General features: G+C 42.3%; 1 protein-coding gene across 1 annotated transcript in view; it reads right to left on the bottom strand.

Annotated features, from left to right (window-relative positions):
* Window positions 1-23279, bottom strand: part of rims2a (regulating synaptic membrane exocytosis 2a) — a 993532-nt gene that overhangs the window by 498907 nt on the left and 471346 nt on the right. The gene's annotated exons all lie outside the window — the stretch shown is intronic.

The raw sequence follows: 23279 nt of genomic DNA, 5'->3' as shown, positions 1-23279 counted from the left end.
AACCTACATGATGTGGAGCCAGGAGGAGTAAGGACGCTCCTCCCAGCTCCACATTGAAATTGCGGCCGGCTGCCGCCCTCCACTCGCCCCCCTTCCATTTGCCTCTCCCCCCACCCCCCATCCAGGGCTCACCTTAGATTCCCGGCTGGCCACACAGCCGGTCAATCTTGTTACCCCCTTGTAAACCAGCGAGCTGTCTCTGGGGCCGCGACTGGCACCCGCAGCTTGGCGTTATTATATTAATGAGGCCGTGGTCCTGTGGTCCTGCCATGGCCTCATTAGGCATGTGCAGAACGTGCTGTACACAGATTCAGATGTGATCCAATTTCTGGACATTACAACTATCACTGGTCTAAGGAGTTTACAGTCCTTCTTAGCAGCCTAGTGAAAAGCTGACAATGTTCATCATAAGCATCTCTGGTGGATTTGAGTATCAATGAACACAATTGTATGAAACTAGTTTCCTAACCAGCATGGTACCACACTGCACAACGAGAGACGTTTAAGTAAATCCCACACATGTCAAAACAAGGACAGATCTTTCAGTAATTTAATCTTGGACTACGTTACTGCATATAACAGGAAAAATGTACATAACCAAATTACTAAATTTTAATATACAAGCAGCTTTCAGTTAAATAAAAACTCTGCCAAATCTGATATACTGGAGATGTTAAATAATTAAATAAAAAAGATTTGGAATAAAATAACTAGTATCAGTAATGGTGGCCATGAAACTACCGGATTGTCGTAAAATCCCACCTGGTTCACTAATGTCGTTTAGGGAAGGAAACCTGCCGTCCTTACCCAGTCTGGCCGATATGTGACTCCAGACCCACAGCAATGTGGTTGATTCTTAATTGCCCTCTGAAATGGCCTAGCAAGCCACTCATTTGTACAATCTCACTACAGAAAGTCACAATAAGAATAAAACTGGATGGACCACTAGGCACTGGACACGACAAAGGCAAACCAAGCCCAGTCGACCCTGCAAAGTCCTCCTCACTAACATCTGGGGACTTCTGAAAAATTGGGAGAGCTGTCCCACAGACTAGTCAAGCAACAGCATGACATAGCCATACTCACAGAATCATACCTTTCAGCCAACATCCCAAACTCTTCCATCACCATCCCTGGGTATGTCCTGTCCCACCAGCAGGACAGACCCACCAGAGGTGGCAGTACAGTGGTATACAGTCAGGAGGGAGTGGCCCTGGGAGTCCTCAACATTGACTCCGGACCCATGAAATCTCATGGCATCAGGTCAAACATGGGCAAGGAAACCTCCCGCTGATTACCACCTACCGCCCTCCCTCAGCTGATGAATCAGTCCTCCTCCATGTTGAGCACCACTTGGAGGAAGCACTGAGGGTAGCAAGGGCACAGAACGTACTCTGGGTGGGGGACTTCAATGTCCATCAAGAGTGGCTCGGTAGCACCACTACTGACCGAGCTGGCCGAGTCCTGAAGGACATAGCTACCAGACTGGGCCTGCAGCAGGTGATGAGCAAACCAACACGAGGGAAAAACCGACTTGACCTCGTCCTCACCAAACTACCTGTCGCAGATGCATCTGTCCATGACAGTATTGGTAGGAGTGACCACCGCACAGTCCTTGTGGAGACGAAGTCCCGTCTTCGCACTGAGGACACCATCCAATGTGTTGTGTGGCAGTATCACCGTGCTAATTGGGATAGATTCAGAACAGATCAAGTAGCTCAAACTGGGCATCCATGAGGCGCTGTGGGCTATCAGCAGCAGCACAATTGTATTCCAGCACAATCTGCAACCTCATGACCCGGCATATTCCTCATTCTACCATTACCAACAAGCTAGTGGATCAACCCTGGTTAAATGATGAGTGTAGAAGAGCATGCCAGGAGCAGCACCAGGCGTACCTAAAAATGAAGTGCCAACCTGATGAAGCTACAACACAGGACTACATGCATGCTAAACATCGGAAGCAACATGCTATATACAGAGCTAAGGATTCCACAACCAACGGATCAGATCAAAGCTTTGCAGTCCTGCCACATCCAGTCGTGAATGGTGGTGGATAATTAAACAACTAACGGGAGGAGGAGGCTCTGTAAACATTCCCATCCTCAATGATGGCGGAGTCCAGCAAGTGAGTGCAAAAGACAAGGATGAAGCGTTTGCAACTATCTTTAACCAGAAGTGCCGAGTGGATGATCCATCTCTGTCTCCTCCCAATATCCCCACCATCACAGAAGCCAGTCTTCAGCCAATTTGATTCACTCCACGTGATATCAAGAAATGGCTGAGTGCTCTGGTTACAATAAAGGCTATGGGCCCCGACAACATCCCGACTGTTGTGCTGAAGACTTGTGCTCCAGAACTAGCCACGCCTCTAGCCAAGCTGTTTCAGTACAGCAACAACACTGGCATCTACCTGACAATAAGAGACCATAAGAGATAAGAGCAGGAGTAGGCCATTCGGCCCCTCGAGCCTGCTCCGCCATTTAATGAGATCATGGCAGATCTGATTTTTACCTCAACTCCACTTTCCCGCCTTTTTCCCATATCCTTTGACTCCCTTGCTGATCAATAATTTGTCCAACTCAGCCTTGAATGCATTCAATGACTCAGCCTCCACAGTTTTTTGGGGTAAAGAATTCCAAAGATTCACGACCCTCTGGGAGAAGAAATTCCTCCTCATTTCCGTCTTAAACGGGCATAGTCTCAGAATAAGGGTGATCCCTTATTCTGAGACTATGCCCCCTCGTTTTAGATTTCCCCCATGAGGGGTAACATCCTCTCAGCATCTACCCTATCGAGTCCCCTCAGAATCTTGTATGTTTCAATAAGATCTCCTCTCATTCTTCTAAACTCCAATGAGTAGAGACCCAATCTTTCCTCATAAGACAACCCTTTCATACCCGTAATCAACTTAGTGAACCTTCTCTGAACTGCCTCCAATGCAATTATGTCCTTCCTTAAATAAGTTCACCAGAACTGTACGCAGTACTCCAGGTGTGGTCTCACCAGCACCCTGTACAGTTGTAGCATGACTTCCCTGCTTTTATACTCCATCCCCCTAGAAATAAAGGCCAATATTCCCTTTGCCTTCCGGATTACCTGCTGCACCTGTATGTTGACTTTTGTGTTTCATGTACGAGGACATCCAGATCCCTCTGTACATTTTGTAGTATTTCTCCATTCAAATAATATTTTGCTTTTTTACTTTTCCTCCCAAAGTGGATGACTTCACATTTTCCCACATTATATTCCATCTGCCAAATTTTTGCCCATTCGCTTAACCTGTCAATATCCCTTTACAGACACGTTGTGTCCTCCTTGCAACTTGCTTTTCCACCTATCTTTGTATCATCAGCAAATTTGGCCACAAGACACTCTGTTCCGTCATCCAAGTCATTAATATATATTGTAAATAATTGAGGCCCCAGCACTGAGCCCTGCAGCACCCCACTAGTTACAGACTGCCATTTTGAAAATGACCCTTTTATCCCGACTCTTTGTTTTCTGTTAGTTAGCTAATGTGGAAAATTGCCCAGGTATGTCCTGTCCACAAAAAGCAGGACAACTCCAATCCGGCCAATTACCGCCCAATCAGTCTACTCTCAATCATCAGCAAAGTGATGGAAGGTGTCGTCGACAGTGCTATCAAGCCACACTTACTCACCAATAACCTGCTCACCGATGCTCAGTTTGTGTTCCGCCAGGACCACTCGGCTCCAGACCTCATTACAGCCTTGGTCCAAACATGGACAAAAGAGCTGAATTCCAGAGGTGAGGTGAGAGTGACTGCCCTTGATATCAAGGCAGCATTTGACTGAGTGTGGCACCAAGAAGCCCTAGCTGGAGTCATACCTAGCACAAAGGAAGATGGTAGTGGTTGTTGGAGGCCAATCATCTCAACCCCAGGACATTGCCCTGAGGAACTCCTGCAGCAATGTCCTAGGCCCAACCATCTTCAGCTGCTTCATCAATGACCTTCCCTCCATCATAAGGTCAGAAATGAGGATGTTCGCTGATGATTGCACAGTGTTCAGTTCCATTCGCAACCCCTCAGATAATGAAGCAGTCCCTGCCCGCATGCAGCAAGACCTGGACAACATCCAGGCTTGGGCTGATAAGTGGCAAGTAACATTCGCGCCAAACAAGTGCCAGGCAATGTCCATCTCCAACAGGAGAGTCCAACCACCTCCCCTTGACATTCAACGGCATTACCATTGCCGAATCCCCCACCATCAACATCCTAGGAGTCACCATTGACCAGAAACTTAACTGGACCAGCCATATAAATACTGTGGCTATGAGAGCAGGTCAGAGGCTGGATATTCTGCGGCGAGTGACTCACCTCCTGACTCCCCAAAGCCTTTCCACCATTTACAAGGCACAAGTCAGGAGTGTGATGGAATACTCTCCACTTGCCTGGATGAGTGCAGCTTCAACAACACTCAAGCAGCCCGCTTGATTGGCACCCCATCCACCACCCTAAACATTCACTTCCTTCACCACCAGCGGACAGTGGCTGCAGTGTATACCATCTTCGGAAGAACTGCAGCAACTTGCCAAGGCTTCTTCGACAGCACCTCCCAAACCCGCGACCTCTACCACCTAGAAGGACAAGAACAGCAGGCACATGGGATCAACACCATCTGCACGTTCCCCTCCAAGTCACACACCATCCAGACTTGGAAATATATCGCCATTCCTTCATCGTCGCTGGGTCAAAATCCTGGAACTCCCTACCTAACAGTACTGTGGGAGAACCTTCACCACATGGACTGCAGCGGTTCAAGAAGGCAGCTCATCAGCACCTTCTCAAGGGCAATTAGGGATGGGCAATAAATGCTGGCCTTGCCAGCGACACCCACATCCCATGAACGAATAAAAAAAGTGTGAACACCTTCTTAAAGTAACATTATAGGGCTCATTTTCCTTACCCCTGCACCTGGGTAGTTGAGTATTCCCTGGATGCAAGGGTCAGGAAAAAAAGAGCACCTTTAATATTGCCCCAGGATTTCCAGGGCTTACTTGGGGGAGTGTTCGGGGAACAAGATAGTACCACATCAACAAAGCAGGTCTTCTGCTCCTTTTGCCATCACCATGCTTGTTGAATGTTGATGTGCCCAAGGATGATCAGAAAAGCTAGTACTCTAGCTTGACCCCAGCCCCGGCTGACTGGAGAATCTATGGGGATCCCTGGGCAAGCTCCTTTATTATTTGTAGCCCTCACCCCCAAGATCTTCAGACTGATTTGAAACCTTCTGGCTGCCGATAGAGGTTGTCAGCCAGAAAGTTCCAATCGCTCAGGTTAGAGAAGAGACTGCAGGCTTAAAAGGTCTCCTCTGATGTTCTAGGGTCTACTGCCAGCACTAGACCCTGGCCAGCCCCAGGCACTTAAATGGCCATGGCAGGAAACCGGGGCGATCCCAGGGCTGGACAGGACAGCACACTTCAAGTGCACTGCTCCTGTTTAACATCCAGGAAGATTGACCCGTATATCTTGTCGGGTAATTTAAAGAGATTGCAATGGCCACTCACTAATTCACCAGTTCCTAGATGGTGATTTACGTGGTGAAATATATCTTCGTTTGGCTAATAAATTCCCGGCAATGTACTGTCTCATAAAAGCATTTTATTTGATGGGGTGGTTGTTAAACTTCAAATCAGGCAAATATATTTTCTGGTTGGCCAATTTTAAGATTAACAAAGGAGTTAAAAAAGAAGCAGCTCTATCCTTACACTATAAGGATAAAAGACATTTGTAGAAGCAAAGTCTACCCTGTAAAAGTAAAAGACTTTTACTGAGCATTGCTATTGTGAGCAGTTCCAACTGTGGGCCAAGCACCTCCTCACAGGAAAACAGAGAAAAAACTATAGAATCGATTGTTTTATTACCTCTATTTTATTTGGGCTCTTTAGCTTGCCATATTGGGATGTTCCTGCCTCCTAATACCATTCCCTTCATTTGCCAGGGTTTTAAATAGAATCTACATTTTCTGAATGTAATGCTACAGATACAAAGATAAAAGGTGCTGCATGATCTTTTTTGCCCATGAAAAGCGGTGCGTTTAATTGGATTACATTTGTTTCGGGAACCTGGGTGGAATGCAGGAGTTGGGATTCTGGGAGAGAGGAAGACTTGGGGTTGGGGAATGGGTGGGCAGGGAGAAAGGGAGCAATGAATGATCACTTTAAATAGCATTGGTGGGGGAGTGCCTCCTGCCATTTAACGTCATGTTCATCTGTGTGAGGTTAAGACAGGGCATTGGCTGGAGTGTGGAGATCCAAAATGGCAGCAGGGGCTTCAAATCAGCGATGCACACTGATTCACGTCACAATCTGCCTGCTCTACATGTTACACAAACCCTTTTACCAAGATGGCGTCCTGTGCATTTCCTGTCGGAAGTGCGCATCCTGGACCCCATACGCGGCCCAATTTAACCCGTGGATACCGACAAAGACCAACACTAATGAGAATTATTGACGAAAATGTGAGCAACTTGGTATGTTTTTATCCATTTAAATTGCAATGTCTCGCTGCACAATATATAGAAACTGTCAAATTTGAGAGAGGGGGAACATTCTGTGACTTTTTCATTCTGAAATCAGATAATACATCAATTTATTTTTTTCTGCAATAACCATTTGTTGTTTTAATTAAAGATACCATCTTTGTCTGCCATCCTGTGTGTTTTTACCTGTGCAGTCTGCTTATTATGGCTATACTGCAAGCACAGCGTAAAAGCTGACAGGTATCATTTATCACACACTATTAGTGCGGAAGACATAGTTTGTACATGGTACGTACAGCATTTATATAATGTCTGCATTTATCGTGGATGTTGGACAAATGCACTAACAGAGTGCTCTTAAATGTTAGCTCTTTTGGTACAGTTGGTATACAGTGTACCCAGATAGAAAAGTGAGATGCACACAAGTAATAGAGTACTGGAAATTAGGAATAATTGCTTCTTATTTGTAATAAACCATTAAATTTCTCCAAAAAACTTTCTCCCTGTCTCTCTCTCTATTTATATGTACACTTAAAATGACAGGTAGTCACTCATGGACTATTAGTGTGCATGACATTGTTAGTCAAGGTTGTGTCTGTGCATCTTTGTCTGTGTTACTTATGTATACATATAAGGGATAATTGTACAAAATTGAACCCACAGCTCATAGCCAGGTCCATTAAGAATACGTATCAGATATTCAGGTGCATGTCCCCCACAATTTTCCAATGGTTTATAACGCAATTTCATGTTATCTTTATTGTACCGAGATGAAACTTTACTTTTCCTAAACCTTTGCAATTCATCACTGACAATCCAACTAGCAATACATCACAAACGCAAGGACAAGGTCTTTCCAATTAAGATATTTACAAAATAGAATTACAAACTTATAAGATTTTTTTCTTACAGTCTTGCTTGGCCACAGTGTGAAATAATTGATGTTTGAAATACTGATCTATAAGGTACATTGTTTTTATCGGATTTTATTTACGGATACTTATCTATTTATTTATAAATCCTTTGAGGATTGCAAGTATTTTGGGCCCAAATCAAAAATTGCAAATCTTGTATTTATCCCTAAATACTCTACTTTGAATATCCCATCATTACATAGAATTACATGGAATGTATAGCATAGAAACAGGCCATTCAGCCCAACAGGTCCATGCCGGTGTTTATGCTCCACACAGGCCTCCTCCCACCATACTTCATCTAATCCTATCAGCATATCCTTCTATTCCTTTCTCCCTCATGTATTTATCCAGCTTCCCCTCAACTACTCCTTGTGGTAGCGAGTTCTACATTCTAACCACTCTCTGGGTAAAGAAGTTTCTCCTGAATTCCCTATTGGGTTTATTGGTGACTATCTTACATTTATAGCCTCTAATTCTGGTCTCCCCCACAAGTGGAAACATCTTTTCTATGTCTACCCTATCAAGCCCTTTCATAAACTTAAAGACCTCTATCAGGTCACCCTTCAGTCTTCTCTTTTCTAGAGAAAAGAGCCCCAGATTGTTCAATCTTTCCTGATAGGTATAACCTCTCAGTTCTGGTATCATCAAGCTCAAGCTGAGGGTTTCTGAGCTTGAGGGGCGGCTGGGGTCACTGCAGAGCATAAGGGAGGCTGAAGTTTTCCTGGATCGTACGTTCCAGGAGGTGGTCACCCCGCAGCCACAGAGAGTTCAGGATAGCAAGTAGGTGGCCATCCGAAAGGGTAGGAAGAGGCAGGCAGCGCAGGAATCTTCTGGGTTTGCGGCAATCTCAAACCGGTATTCAGCACTGAATACCAGTGAGGGTGACGACACCTCGAAGGAGTGCAGTCCTGAGCATGGCACCATGGGGCAAAGGACTGCACAGGGGGGTACAGTGAAGTGTAGAAATGCAGTAGTTATAGGGGATTCGATAGTCAGGGGGACAGACAGGCGTTTCTGCGACCACCGACGTGAGTCCTGCATGGTGTGTTGCCTCCCTTGTGCCAGGTTAAAGGACATCACGGAGAGGGTGCAGAACATTCTGCGGGGGGAAGGAGAACAGCCAGAAGTCGTGGTCCATGTGGGTACCAACGGCGTAGAAAAGGGATGAGGTCCTACGGTCAGAGTTTCAGGAGCTAGGGAGGCAGTTAAAAAGCAGGACCTCAAAAGGTAGTAATCTCTGGATTACTCCCAGTGCCTCGTGCTAGTGAGTACAGAAATAGGAAGATAAGGCAGGTTAATGAGTGGTTAGAGTCATGGTGCAAGAGGGAGGGCTTCAGATTCTTGGGGCATTGGGACCAGTTCTGGGGCAGAAGGGACCTGTTCATGACGGACGGGTTGTTCCTCAACAGAGCTGGGGTCAATGTCCTCATGGGGAGGTTCACTTATGCTGTGGGGGAGGGTTTAACTAATTTGGTAGGGGGATGGGAATCAGGATGTAGCATTAGAAAGAAGAAACAAGTTGCACCAAGGATTGGGAGAAACAGATAGCACTAGAGTAAGAAACAGTACAGTAATGGTGGGATCAGACTCAGAGAGAATATGTGAAGGTCTAAGATAGACTTAGAGTCCATGTGTGTAAATGCACGAAGCGTGGTAAATAAGCTGCAGGCGCAAATAGCCACATCGGAATATGATGTAGTGGTGATAACAGAGATCTGACTCAAAAAAGGGCAGGATTGGGTACTAAATATTCCTGGATACAGAGTTCAGGAAAGATGGGGAAGGAAAAAAGAGCTGGGATGGCAGTATTGATTAAGGAGAATATTGTGGTGCTGAAGAGAGAGGATATTCTCAAGGGGTTAAAGACAGAATCTATTTGGTTAGAGTTAAGAAACAATAGAGGCACCATTACACTACACCATTACACTAATAGGCCACCAACTAGTGGGAAGGATATAGAGAAGCAGATTTGCAGGGAAAATTACAGAGAGGTTCAAGGAGTAAAGAGTAGTGAAAATTGGGGACTTCAACTATCCTAATATAGATTGGGATAGTAATAGTGCAAAGGGCAAAGAAGGGGAGGAATTTCTGGAATGTGTTCAGAAGAACTTTCTTGATCAGTGTGTTTCCGGCCCAACGAGGAAGGAGGCATCGCTGGATCTGGTTTTGGGGAATGAGATGGGTCAAGTGGAGCAAGTGTCAGAGGGGGAACATTTAGGAATCAGTGATCATAGTATCATAAGGTTTAGATTAGTTATAGAAAAGGACAAGGAGCAATTTAGAGTAAAAATACTTTATTGGAGGAGAGCCAATTTTCATGGGTTAAGAATGGATCTGGCCAGGGTAAATTGAAATCAAAGATTGGCAGGCAAAACTGTAATCAAACAATGGGTGACCTTTAAAAGAGATGATTTGAGTACAGTCTAGGTATATTCCCACGAGGGGGAAAGGTAGGGCAACCAAAGCCAGAGCTCCCTGGATGATGGAAGAGAGAGAGAGAGAGAGTAAGATGAAGCAGAAAAAGGGGGCGTATGACAGATGTCAGGTTGATAATACAAGTGAGAACCAGGCTGAATATAGAAAGTACAGAGGAGAAGTGAAAAAGGAAATAAGAGGGGCAAAGAGAGAGTATGAGAATAGACTGGCAGCCAACATAAAAGAGAATCCAAAAGTCTTCTATAGGCATATAAATAGTAAATGGGTAGTAGGAGGAGGGGTGGGGCAGATTAGGGACCAAAAAGGAGATCTATGCATGGAGGCAGAGGGCATGGTTGAGATACTAAATGAGTCTTCAAGGAAGAAGATGATGCCAAAATCACAGTAAAAGAAGAGGTAGTTGAGGTACTGGATGGGCTAAAAATTGATAAAGAGGAGGTACTAGAAAGGCTGGCTGTACTTAAAAGTAGATAAGTCACCTGGTCCAGATGGGATGCATCCTAGGTTGCTGATGGAAGGAAGGGTGGAAATTGCAGAGGTTCCAATCCTCCTTAGATATGGGGTGGTGCCAGAGGACTGGAGAATTGCAAATGTTACACCTTTGTTCAAAAAAGGATGCAAGGATAAACCTAGCAACTACAGGCCAGTAAGTTTAACCTCAGTGGTGGGGAAGCTTTTAGAAATGATAATCTGGGACAAAATTGATAGTCACTTGGACAAGTGTGGAACAATAAAGGAAAGCCAGCACAGATTTGTTAAAGGCAAATCGTGTTTAACTAACTTGATTGAGTTTTTTGATGAGGTAACAGAAAGACAGAAAGGGTTGATGAGGCTAATGCAGTTGATGTTGTTTATCAAACGCCTTTTGAAAGTCCATATAAGCTTGTCAGCAAAACTGAAGCCCATGGAACAAAAGGGGCAGTGGCAGCATAGATACGAAATTGGCTAAGTGACAGGAAACAGAGAGTTGTGGTGAACAGTTGTTTTTCGGACTGGAGGAAGGTATACAATGGTGTTCCCCAGGGGTCGGTACTAGGACCACAGCTTTTTTTGTACATATTAATGACTTGGACTTGGGTGTACAGGACACTATTTCAAACTTGCAGATGATACAAAACTTGGAAGTGTAGTAAACAGTGAGAAGAATAGTGATAGACTTCAAGAAGACACAGACAGGCTGGTGGAATGGGCGGACACATGCTGGATGAAATTTAACGCAGAGAAGTAGAAAGTGATACATTTTGGCAGGAAGAATGAGGAGAGGCAATATAAATTAAATGATACAATTCTAAAGGGGGTGCAAGTACAGAGAGATCTGGGTGTATATATGCACAAATCATTGAAGGTGGCAGGACAGGTTGAGAAAGCGGTTTAAAAAAAGCATACGGAATTCTGGGCTTTATAAATAGAGGCCTAGAGTACAAAAGCAAGGAAGTTATGTTGAACCTTTATAAAACACCGGTTCAGCCACAACTGGAGTATTGTGTCCAATTCTGGGCACCACACTTTAGGAAGGATGTGAAGGCCTTAGAGTGGGTGCAGAAAAGATTTACTAGAATGGTTCCAGGAATGAGGGACTTCAGTTATGTGGATAGACTGGAGAAGCTGGGGTTGTTCTCCTTAGAGCAGAGAAGGTTAAGAGGAGATTTGATAGAAATGTTCAAAATCACGAAGGGTTTAGATGAAGTAAATAAAGAGAAACTGTTCCCATTGGCAGAAGGGTCGAGAACCAGAGGACACAAATTTAAGGTGATTGGCAAAAGAACCAAAGCGACATGAAGAAAAACTTTTTGTACTCAGCGAGTAGTTATGATCTGGAATGCGCTGCCTGAAAAGGTGGTGGAAGCAGATTCAATCATGGCTTTTAAAAAGGAATTGGATAAATACTTGAAGTAAAAAAACTTGCACGGCTACGGGGAAAGAGCGTGGGAATGGGACTAACTGGGTTGCCCCTAAAAAGGGCCGGCATGGGCTAGATCAGCCAAACGGCCTCCTTCTGTGCTGTAACCATTCTATGATTCTAACCTAGTAAATCTTTTTTGCACCTTCACGAGTGCTTCAATATCCTTTTTATAATATGGAGACCAGAACTGTTCACACACAGTACTCCAAGTGTGGTCGAACCAAGGTTCTATACAAGTTTAACATAACTTTTCTGCTTTTCAATTCTATGCCTGTAGAAATGAACCCCAGTGCTTGGTTTGCGTTTTTATGGCCTTATTAATCTGCTTCGCTACTTTTAGTGATTTGTGAATCTGTACCCCCAGATCCCTCTGCTCCTCTACCCCATTTGGACTCATACTATCTAAGCATATGTAGCCCCCTTATTCTTCCTAGCAAAATGTAATACCTCACACTTATCTATATTGAAATTAATTTGTCAATTACACATCCATTCTGCAAGTTTATTAACGTCTTCCCGTATTTTGTCGCAGTCCTCCTAACTATACCCCTCAATTTGGTGTCGCCCGCAAATTTTGAAATTGTACTTCCAATTCTCGAGTTCAAATCATTTATGTAAATGGTGATCAACAGTGGTCCCAGCACCGATCCCTGTGGAACACCACTTCCCACCTTTTGCCAGTTTGAGTAACTACCTTTAACCCCTACTCTCTGTTTTCTGTTTTGTAGCCAGCTTGCTATCCATTCTGCTACTCGTCCCCTGACTCCATATGCTCTGACCTTAGTTATGAGTCTATTATACTGTACCTTATCAAAGGCCTTTTGAAAATCCAAATATATTCCATCTACTATATTACTGGGTCATTCTGTCCATTTTTCCCCTCCCCCTTTTTTATGGCAAGCTTTTTCTCTCCTTTTATGTGCAGTAGTTTAGTGGTTATGGTACTGAACTAGTAACCTAAAGGTCATTTATTCAAATCCCAGCATGGAAAACTGAAATTGAATTCAATAAATCTTATAATTTGTGGGCTGGCACTAGAAAAATGGCTGAGTCAAAAAGCTGCTGAGTTGTCGTAAGAATCCAACTGTTTCACTAATGTCCTTCATGGAAGGGAACCTGTCACCACTGCCTTGTCTGGCCTACATGCGATTCCAGTATCACACTATGTGGTCGATTCCTAATGCTGTCAGGGCAACTAAGGATGGGAAATAAATACTGCCTTGGCACAAACAAATAAAAGAAAAACATTGGTTGCACATTATCATCTAGGATTGTCCTAAAGATGATCACTGAATTTTGGGGATGCTTTTCCTGTAAGGTTTCTTATGTACATATATGAATGGATCATTAAAATGCTAAACTAGTTTGATTCCAACTGAATATGCAGTAAAATCATTGTGGAAATACAGAAAAATGTGCGGTACAAGGAAAAGTAAATGACACAGAATATTCATAATTAACTTTGCTTTTCTGTCTTCTTTTGTTGCTGTTTACTTCCCAACCCCCCCCCCCCCCCCTCCTGAAGCACGGACTTCCTGCTGCAGTATAGTTCTATGGGGGCCAACTATCTTCAAGTGCCTCACCCAAGTGGCCATTCTTCATGTGGTAAGCCTAGAGAGTGAGTGGTGGGAAGGGGGCTTTGTGACCATGGTGGGGGAGGGGGGCATCGCAGTTGCAGCCAATTCTGTTCTCACCTGATGTGCATATTCACATGCTTTCCAGCAGTAGTCAATGAATAGCGATCAGGAGCAGGAATCTCGCTGTGTTTTCCTTTCCCTGGTCAAGGTGTATTGATGCAATTGTAGCATGATTATTGTTACCCCAGCATTGACCAGGTATAAACCTGGGATCTTGTTGGTCTGTATGACTTAGAGTCACACTGGGCAGTGCTTATCCATCTGTGCTTTTCTCACTAATTGAATCTTTGTTGTCTTCAATGTTTCTCTTTGTCTCTTTTCCAGTTTCTTTCTTTCTCTCACTCAATGTTTTTGACATGTTCACTGTAGGTACTGGAGCATTTCCATAGCAGAGGGAGCCTAGGATAGCCTTGACAGTCAATAACTTTCCCTAATGCTTTGTCTCTGGTAGAAAACAAGGGAGCAGGACACTAGAAACTGCATGGGGAGTCAGAGTGATGACAGCCGTGTACAGCAGGGCATGGAAGGAAATCGGAGGTGGCAATTTTTGAACTTCAGTGGCTAGCTTGTGAGGGTAGGAAAACTGAATTAGTCAGATTTGCCATTTTCCTGTCAATATTATTTGAGGTTCCTATTTGATACTTGAGTCCCTGTAGGCAGAAGGCCAATGGCTCAACAAAACTGCCCAATTGAAAATACCTTTTCCCACGACTCTATCAGTGCCGTTGAGCAAGCTGCTAAATCTGGCTGCAGCATTTATATGAGTGCCGCTGGGAGTGATTCATCTTCAGATTTCTCCTTCAATCCTATAGTGAAGCACCACTCTCCCCTCATAATACTAAGGGTGAGATTGGGAAATTACCAAGTGATGAATTGGAAGGGCAACCGAATCCCAGTCCATGACACATTGTGCCGTTCTGATTCTGAACGTACACACACAAATATATTTCAAGTTATATACACCTTAAAACTGTTTTTCAAACTATTTAAATATGAAGTCTTTCAGTATTAGAAGTGTCAAAAGATATATTTCTTTGACATGATTGACTGTTAAGCATGAAAGCTCAAAAAGTTGTTTACAACTTGGCTTTAAAAAATGCGTGTTTGACCATTTTTTTTGTTAATGTATAAAGCTGTTAAATGACTGTTTTAATTTACTTCAGAGAACTTCACAGTAACACAAGTACTGAGGGAGTAGAAGGAACAACTAATGCAACACAGCAATCTTCAGTGAATTGCCACTGACATAAATCTGTAGTAAATACTCGAAGCATAAGGTTGCATTTGGCACTTTGTGTGCTTCGTGGCTCTGAAATTCTGCAGCCATTTGGCAGGAGACCACCAGAATGGCTGAAAACTAGCCCGGGTGCTGGATACTTCAGGTCTCGGCCTTGAGTTGAAGTATCCAGGATGGCCTTTCGAGGTTGAAGTCACCGCCCAGCCCAAACATGGCCATCGCCATAAAGGGAGCAGAGCCAGGTGTGGGGACGCTGAAGATCAGAGCTCTCATGACCTGGGTCTTCAGTGGGACCCGATGTATAGTTGGTAGAGATGCATCTGGTCAGACTAGGCATAACTCACTGACCAGGGCCAGAGGTGGGGCCCACCTGGAGGTGAGACCTGGCCCCCTGAAGAAGTTTTTTTTGAAAATAATTTTGTTTAGTGGCCCCCTTACAGAGAGGGTCAAAAGGAGGGGCAGCTCTGCCATAATTTCTGGCTTTGAGAGAGACGGGTGCCCCACATTCACCCATAGTGGCAATAGTACCTGCCCTTGGCATGCAAATCAGTGAATATCCCCCGACCCTAGAAAGTTAACCGGCATTAGCGGTGGAGGTTCTTGACAGGTGCATCTCAACACTTACGCCGAGATGTACCTCAACAGATTTACATGTACGTCACAAACTGAAGGCAGACAAATAAGCAAAAATAAAGCGTGTTGGATGTGAGAACTAATTTAAAAATAAATACTATGCCTCTCAAAAGATTCATGAAGTCCTGACAGGCCAACAGTAACATTTGTTTTTCTTGCTAACTGGAAGAGTTAAAGGAGGTTCATTTTCTTTTTTGATTGGAGTATGTTTTCCTAGTAGTTGTGCTAAGCCTGAACTCAGTCCTCAAGCTCTGATGACTTATTTAGTGCTGATGAAAGAATATCTGTCTCCTGTTTCTCTCTAAGCATGTAGCTCGCTAAAACTGAGGGGACATCTGAGAGCTAGGCCCTGAAATGGTACCTTTGTATGATTCTATTCTCAAAATGTAAATTTGTCTGCGCTACCGTTGTAATTTCTAAATTGTCTTTGTTGTGCAGCTCTAAAACATTTTAAGCCCTTTCATATACACCATTTAGGGACTGAGGTCTACATCTTGAAAAGACCAACTTAAAAGGTGCCCGGTCTTCTAGCAAATTAGGCTTTCTGGGAAATTCCTGCCCAATGTTTCCCAAATGTTTTTTTTTGTTTTGGGGCAAAAAAAAGTCAGAAGAATCATTTACCATTTTCTTCATCATGTTATTACATCTTAGTAAAAGTTATTATGTGTTGCGATGTGATTTATATTATTTCATTTTGTGTTTGTAAACAAATTCATTAAGGCTTTGATAACCACCTTTTCATGAAGATCACGTGGCTTTTAGCTTTGTTTCCACAAATGGAATCACTCCATTTTTTTCAAGCTTTGCTATCTGTCTGTGAGTTTGTGCCCTGTTCATGCTGCAGCAGGGCTGGAACCTGAAGTACTAGCTTACACATACACACAGTGATGCCACTGCATCACTGGCAACCCAATGTTTGGATACGTGCAGCCACAGCCCCTGAATGTGCCGCGAGTCTAAATTTGTCAAATTTAATTTGAAATCTATGTGCTCTAGCAGTAGCGTTTCTGACCCATCCTCTTCACTGCTTCCCCAAACCCAATCTTGACCTGCCTTCTATTTAAGCTTGCCTACTTGGAAAACCTCAGACAGTTCAAGCTTGCGCCAGCAGATGAAGGATGTCAGTAGATTGATTGCATCATCTCAGCAGGAAAAGAAAAGTGGCAGCGCAGCTCTGTAGGAATACATGGCCTACACTGTCTCACCAGCCTAGCTGAGGATGGAAACTTAACGGCCCAGAATTTGCTGTCAAAATAACGGTAAGGCTAATGGCGTTCACCGTTATTTATGAGCAAATCGTACAGCAACTTCAGACAAGGACAGATGTGCGGTTAAATGCGGAAATCCAAAAGTTGCTGTTCAAGATGTACCACTCCGCAGTTAGCTTCGCATAAACGGCATCTCACTGTCTGCCTCACCATTGAAATGCATTGAACTGTGTGAAGTTCCTGTATTTGCGAGATAGATACAAACTAAATTCGCCACAAAGTCAAATCATTTCAAGTCTAAATACCCACTGGCACTGAAAATTAACTATTACAAGTGTAGAGTCTCATTCCTTCAGATTTTAATTGTTGGAGATTTTTTTTAAAAGATTAAAATTAACTTCATTTTTTAAACTTTTTCTTTCTGTCTCTTAATCCAATCTTTCTTTCCCTCTTTATTTCACTTTCTGCACCTGATTTGACATTGAATTCACCCATTCTAACTTACACATCCTTCTCAGTCCTTGCGCTGTTATTTTCACAAACCATCAATCTGATTGGTTAAGGAGATACACAGTTGCTTGCCCTGTTCACTCCGGTCCCAGATGCCCTGTAGAGAGCGTTGCGCCATCTCCATCTCCCACTTCTAGCAACTTGCGGTGCAAAACAATTATGGAGATTAAACGGGCAAGGGCAAGTGTCATCTAATAGCAGGCACCGTTTGTTGCCCTGCTACATTAGGTGCTGGGCCATTAGTGGGAGACAGCAGTGGTTTGTATGTTTGCCTGTGATTACTCACACAGGTAGTAACAAATTCACAACGGACATCAGCAGAAAGGATCAAGCAGTGGCAAGGTGCTTCCGCACAAAAAAACGAAAGAAAATTCTTTTGGTGAGCCAACTCAGCCCTTCATTGAGCATCTCATGACCAGCTGGTTACAGAGAGGAACTGGCAAAGACCTTGGAACAGAACACCTGTCTGCTTGCTTACTCAAATGAGTAATAGTGTCTGGAGTAGGAACAATTAAAGAACATAACTTACAAAAATGGAGGATGGAAGAAGAAAATGGGAAAGTTTTTTGGGGGGGAGGGAGAAAAGAATTTGGAATAATTCAAAATAGAATAAATTCAAAGTTCAAACTTCATGCAAGCATTTTCAACCAATATTACAGTCATTTTGTTTTTTTTAAAAAAAGTGCCGAGTAACCAAATGTCAACTGCAATTCATATCCGAATTTGATATGCGCAAACATTTGATCATTTCATGGAGGTCTAATGTAATGTAGAACTCCAAACTATCTGCCGCATGACTTGCCCTCAATGATCACCACTAACAATGGAGGTCAGCTGCTGACATGTTGAATTTAGTCTGTGGATTACAACCCATGCCTAAGCCTGTATTTCTTGCTTGACTTAAAGTGTTTGTTTTTGTACACTTGGGATAAAGTAATGTCCATAAAAATAATTTTCGGGAGATCCATTTACATTCTGGAAACAAAGAAAGTGCCATCACATTTCATTTAATAATCGCTGGCTGCTGACAAGTTTGATTTCCTTATTAACAATCAGATAAAAGCTTTTCACAGCTTCAGTCTCACTTTGTCGGAGTGTTTTGTAACAGGTGCAACTACAGGAAATACTACAAAAATAATTTGCTGCAGTTTCGATGTGTCGCTATCCAGATACCCTGATAAGGTATGAAACTTATGTCAGATTTGTCACATCTCGCTCCAAATTTCTTACATCAATTCTGAACTGGAAAAACAGCCTTCAACCATGTAGACTTTAAATAACTATAGTATCCTTTGTCAAGTACATTTTTTTACTCCTCCCATTAACTAGTTTGCTCAGTTTCATTAATAGGTCTACTAGAATATATACATACACTCACACGAGCACATCAAAATTTAAATTATTTCCAATAGAAAATGTGAAAAAATGGAGTTGAAACAGTGAATGTCCAACCTTTCACTATAACATTCTTTAATATGCTGCAGCCTCTAACGTATAGCTCTCTGATTAAAGTATGTAAAACAGCACCTCTCTAGTTAAATGTACTCCTTGTTACAACAGGCTTTCCATAGGATGTTCATAAGTAGCATAAACAAATTAATGCAATTTAATTTTATAATACATTAAAAAGATTGTAAATGTTTCAGAAGGGAAATTCTGCAACTTTAATTTACATGAAGTAAAGACCATCCAACAAACAGTCTACAGAAACTCTAAAAGTGGAACATTCTTACCTTAGATCTGCGATGGTCTCCCTAGTGTCTGGCTGCAAATACACTCTGTATAGTCTTTTACCTGATACTATGGCAGAACTTACACAACGTATGCAACCCAACACCTGCGAAGTGATCAGTTCTTGATGCGACTAATTCGAAATTTACAAAGTACCTGCAGTCAGAAGTCTCGGTTTCCTCAATAGTTGGTAGCCTGCTAATCGTACAGAAAACCCTGAACATCCACACACTGTCCACACAACACAGTAGGCAGAAGAAGGACCACTGCCTACTATACTAATCATTTACTTAGTTTCAGCTGTTGACAGTAATTTCTTCAGGAGGTTATAATGTATGTCATTTAGACAGCTGAAAATCTTCCTGTAATACTATGTTTCTACCTGGGTATTCTGACCATTAAAGTGGATTACAAGATTTACGAGATTCATTGCTACCAGAAGTCACCCTGCAGCAAGGAGGAGGAGGGGAAAAAATTGTTGCCAAAGCAATCAACTGCACCTGCTCAAGTCCCTGTGCACTTTCTAAAAGCAACAGTACCAGCAACCCAGCACAATTATGCCAGGGAAAATGTGGATACTGCAGATTTTTTTTTTGAGTCATAATTTTTTTTTATATACTTGCGTTTTTTTTTAAATGGTATTGATTCCCCTAAAGATCCATTTCTAGTAAGATTCATAAAACAGAAATGTATAACAAGACAGGTAATACTATAATTAACATTATTAATAAGCCCCTGTCCTACTTAACTTTGCTTGAAAAATGTAAATGAATGCTAAGTATTAGGATCATCCTTTAAGAGGACATGGTGTACTATTTTCTGCACCACATGCTGAGACAATACTATAATGTTGCAGTTTGCAAACAAAGAAATTAATATTTTTTTAAGAAAAGTACACAATCCTCTCTTTCAACCCACTGTCCTTGATACTAAATTATTGCATACTATCATTGACAACAATATTAAATCTGAGGATAAAATGCAGGTACAACTCAAAAATCCAGCAGTCAAGATTAAACATTCAATTATATAATTATATCAAGACTCTTAGAATCCCTAATAAGCTCAATATAGATTTTAAATTTGTGGTTTTCAATTCCTAAGGAGCCCTTGGAGTATAATCTCTCTTGCTTTAAGGCTACTTCCTTCTATTTGTGTAAACAGTATTCCAACTTTTCAATTTATACCAATGCAGTTTTCATAATATATCAAATAAGGGTTTAAATTTCTAGGCATGGGGAATTTCCAAACAGACTGTGCTGTCTTCTGCAATTATATGAGAAGTGATTTACTCACCCAATGCTGCTTAGAGCTTGTTCAAAAAGCTCATTTTGAAGAAGAATGTCATGTTGATTTGAGAAAACACTATTTAAACTGGTTAAAACAGAGCTGCAGAACTGACGCAGTGCTTCAAACTGCATTTTCAGCTCTTACCCCCATGTACTGTAAAGCCGTCTATCTCATATGTAACATCAAATGCCAAAATGCCAATCAAATGCCTGAGTAGTCCTGATCTATGTAAAAACTACGATTTAATGAACACCAGTCAATAGTTAATTGTTCAGACGCCACCCGCTAATTCAGCCAGAGAAGCTATGCACTTTAAACACCATTACTGACTGTAGCAATAATGCTTTGCAGCAGTGAGGGTTCCCCATTCCCAGCTGCGGTGTCGAGCAGTCACAGATTTCTAATATCTCAATGCTTATTAAACAAACACAGGCTAGATGCTTTCATCAGGAATTCAAGCACATCTGGCTTCCAACAGTCAGGCCTCCGAAGTGATCAAGCCAAGGGCGGGGGGGGGGGGGTGGGGAGAAACACTTTAACTCTGTCAATTGTGGGGAAGAAAAAGAAAAGGCTGTTTTATACATGTCATATGAAATAATAATCAAATAAATATGTGTGTGTGCATATGTAAGTGCATGTATGTAGGGGAGGGCGTTGCATGTTATAAACCTAGCATGATGGCATTTTTACAATAACCAACACTTAAAATAATTACTTAAATAATAGTGAAAATAGCATCAAAATGATCTATACACACAAGATACTTAATACTCTATTTTCTGTTATGTTTTTAATCTACACACTTAAATATTAGAATTTCAGATCTTTCTGTAATTTGCACCACCATCTATTGTTCCTCATTCACTATGGTCTGCTCACCTGTACTGTCAGCCCACCACTAGTCATTTTTCACAAGACAAGGAGAAAAAGTTCCTTGCTTGTCATATCCAAAGAAGAGAAGGTGCAGCATTAAATTTCAAATATGCTGAAGTCTCTTGAGGGTTTGGGTCTATTCTGTGCACTCATAGCAAGCCGTTCGAGACCACACACACATCTATAATTCATCCCTGCCCAGCCACTGTTCCATAATGAATGTATTTGTTGATAAAATCATAGGTATATCACATATATACACTGTTCAGCCAACATCTAGAATATTTCTTTCAATATGCTGCAAAGCTGACATCATGGTGGCACTGATCGCTGAAAATATGGATTTACGATTGTGATACCCTCACAGTAGAGAGTCAGTACATCAGTACTATCAAGCACCCCCAATAAGCCGGTTTGAGGGCAAGACTGGAGATAACCTGGCACAAGTGCCACTTGCTTTCATGTTGGTACAGGCCGAACGTAAAAGGGAGAAAATACGCTGAAAAAAGAGCAATTTGTTACTTCACAACAAAAACCACAATGAAACGACCAATTTTTTTTTCTGAACATATTATAAGCTTTCTTTGAAATCCAAGTCAAAATAAAATGCAACTATATCAAACAATTATCTTATTATTGCAATTATTTTGTCTGTCTGTTAAAGTGCTGCTGCTTGATTACTGGAGAGGAAGAAGAACAATAATCTTGCATTAACATAGCACCTTATCACATTGAAACACTCAATGTGGCACACAGTGCATTACTAGTGCAGGGCAGTGCAGTGACTATTCTTACGTAGGCTGAATAGCCAAACACCATTTTGATTGCAATCAGTTCATGTACAAGTGAAATGCTGACATTTTCATGTACCAACATCACAATGCAATGCTCGGCATAGCCAGAAAAAAAACAAAGCTGCCCCTTTAATAGAAGACTAAGATTATTATTCCCCTTCACTATTTTCTGGCTGGAAAGATGTGGAGAGGTCGAGGATACAAATGTCCAAGTGGTCTTTTCCAAATGGAATGATGATTTAGAACACTATGTTCTTTTCCATCTGGGACAATGGAAGTGGATATTTTCTCGATGTGCCTCATCTTGCTGCAAAGCCAAGATGATCTGGAACATACTCGTCTCAATACATCCTCTCTCAGCTGGGATGGTGATCTGGGATGTAGCGTTTTCTGTTTGCTCAATCACAGCTGAAAAAGTGGAGGTGGTTGTCTCTGTACACTTCATTCAGATGGGAAGGTGAGGAGGACCACACCACACAACAAGTTCCCCCATGGCCACTGCCTATGGACAGCCAGCAGGAGGTGCAATTTAGGCACAGCAATCCAGATTTGGTGCTTTCTTTTCCACAGCCCTCCATCTAGTAAACTGACCAAGAACAGATAACCCAGACTTAAATGAGGCAAGCAACTCTAAATAAAAGATGCACTGGGTGCCAATATCATGTCTCTCCTTTTGGGAGTCAAGTTCTTTACCACTTCATGTACCAGTCCATGGATGATGCTTTTGTTTTTTTTCATAAAATTAACAAATTCAGGGAAAAGGGAAACTGCAGTTCAAAACATCAGATCGTATTTGTAGTCCTTGTGTTACCTCCAGAAATATTATTTGGCTTATTTTGAAAAAGGAAACAAAAATGTACTAAACCCACAATGAACATTTCCTGTTTCTCTGAGGGAGGGCAGCGAGATTAGGTTTATAGCCAAGAATTCTTTTTTAATGATGCAGAAATATAACTGTAGTCCTCATACTGTTGCAGTATATTTCAGCTTAGAAGATTTCTCACATCATCACCCTTTACTAAACATAAGAGGGAGAACATAAGGGAGACAGATTTCTTAATGACTAGAATAAAGCAATGGGCAGCTGGGTGGATAAGATGTTCTCTTAATGTGCTGGTGCAAACAATTAATTATTACTAGCACTCCTTTAAGGTTCTACCCTACACTAGCAGTGACATTCAAATCACATCACTAGGGCCTTTTCAGAGGGGAATTTTAGTCTGCATCAAGACAGCTTTGCAGTATTTGCAACTCACTTCCTGATTTTCCACCAGCATTATTACGCACAAAAGTGACATGGATATCCATATACATTTTATATTGGGCCAGATTTTGCTGCAGCAGGGCATCTAATGGCATCTGCCATTAGTTAGACTTGCCCCCGCACCCTTCAGCTCAAAAAATCTTTGCCCACAAAGTTGCTGAAAGTGCGAGCTGATAACGGCGCAGCGAAGGAAACAGGGCATCTGGGACCTGAGTGAACAGGGCAAGCTACAGGGGATCTCCTTAACTAATGAGATTTAAGGATTGGGAAATAAACAGTGGAAGGACTGAGAAGGAGGGTGAATTAAAGGGGGTGAATTCAATGTCAAATCAGGTACAGA

This window comes from Heptranchias perlo, chromosome 3, assembly GCF_035084215.1.
Source record: "Heptranchias perlo isolate sHepPer1 chromosome 3, sHepPer1.hap1, whole genome shotgun sequence".
In the NCBI taxonomy this organism is placed as follows: Eukaryota; Metazoa; Chordata; class Chondrichthyes; order Hexanchiformes; family Hexanchidae; genus Heptranchias; species Heptranchias perlo.
Note: the sequence above shows the minus strand (reverse complement) of the source record. Positions and strands in the feature narration are given on the sequence as shown.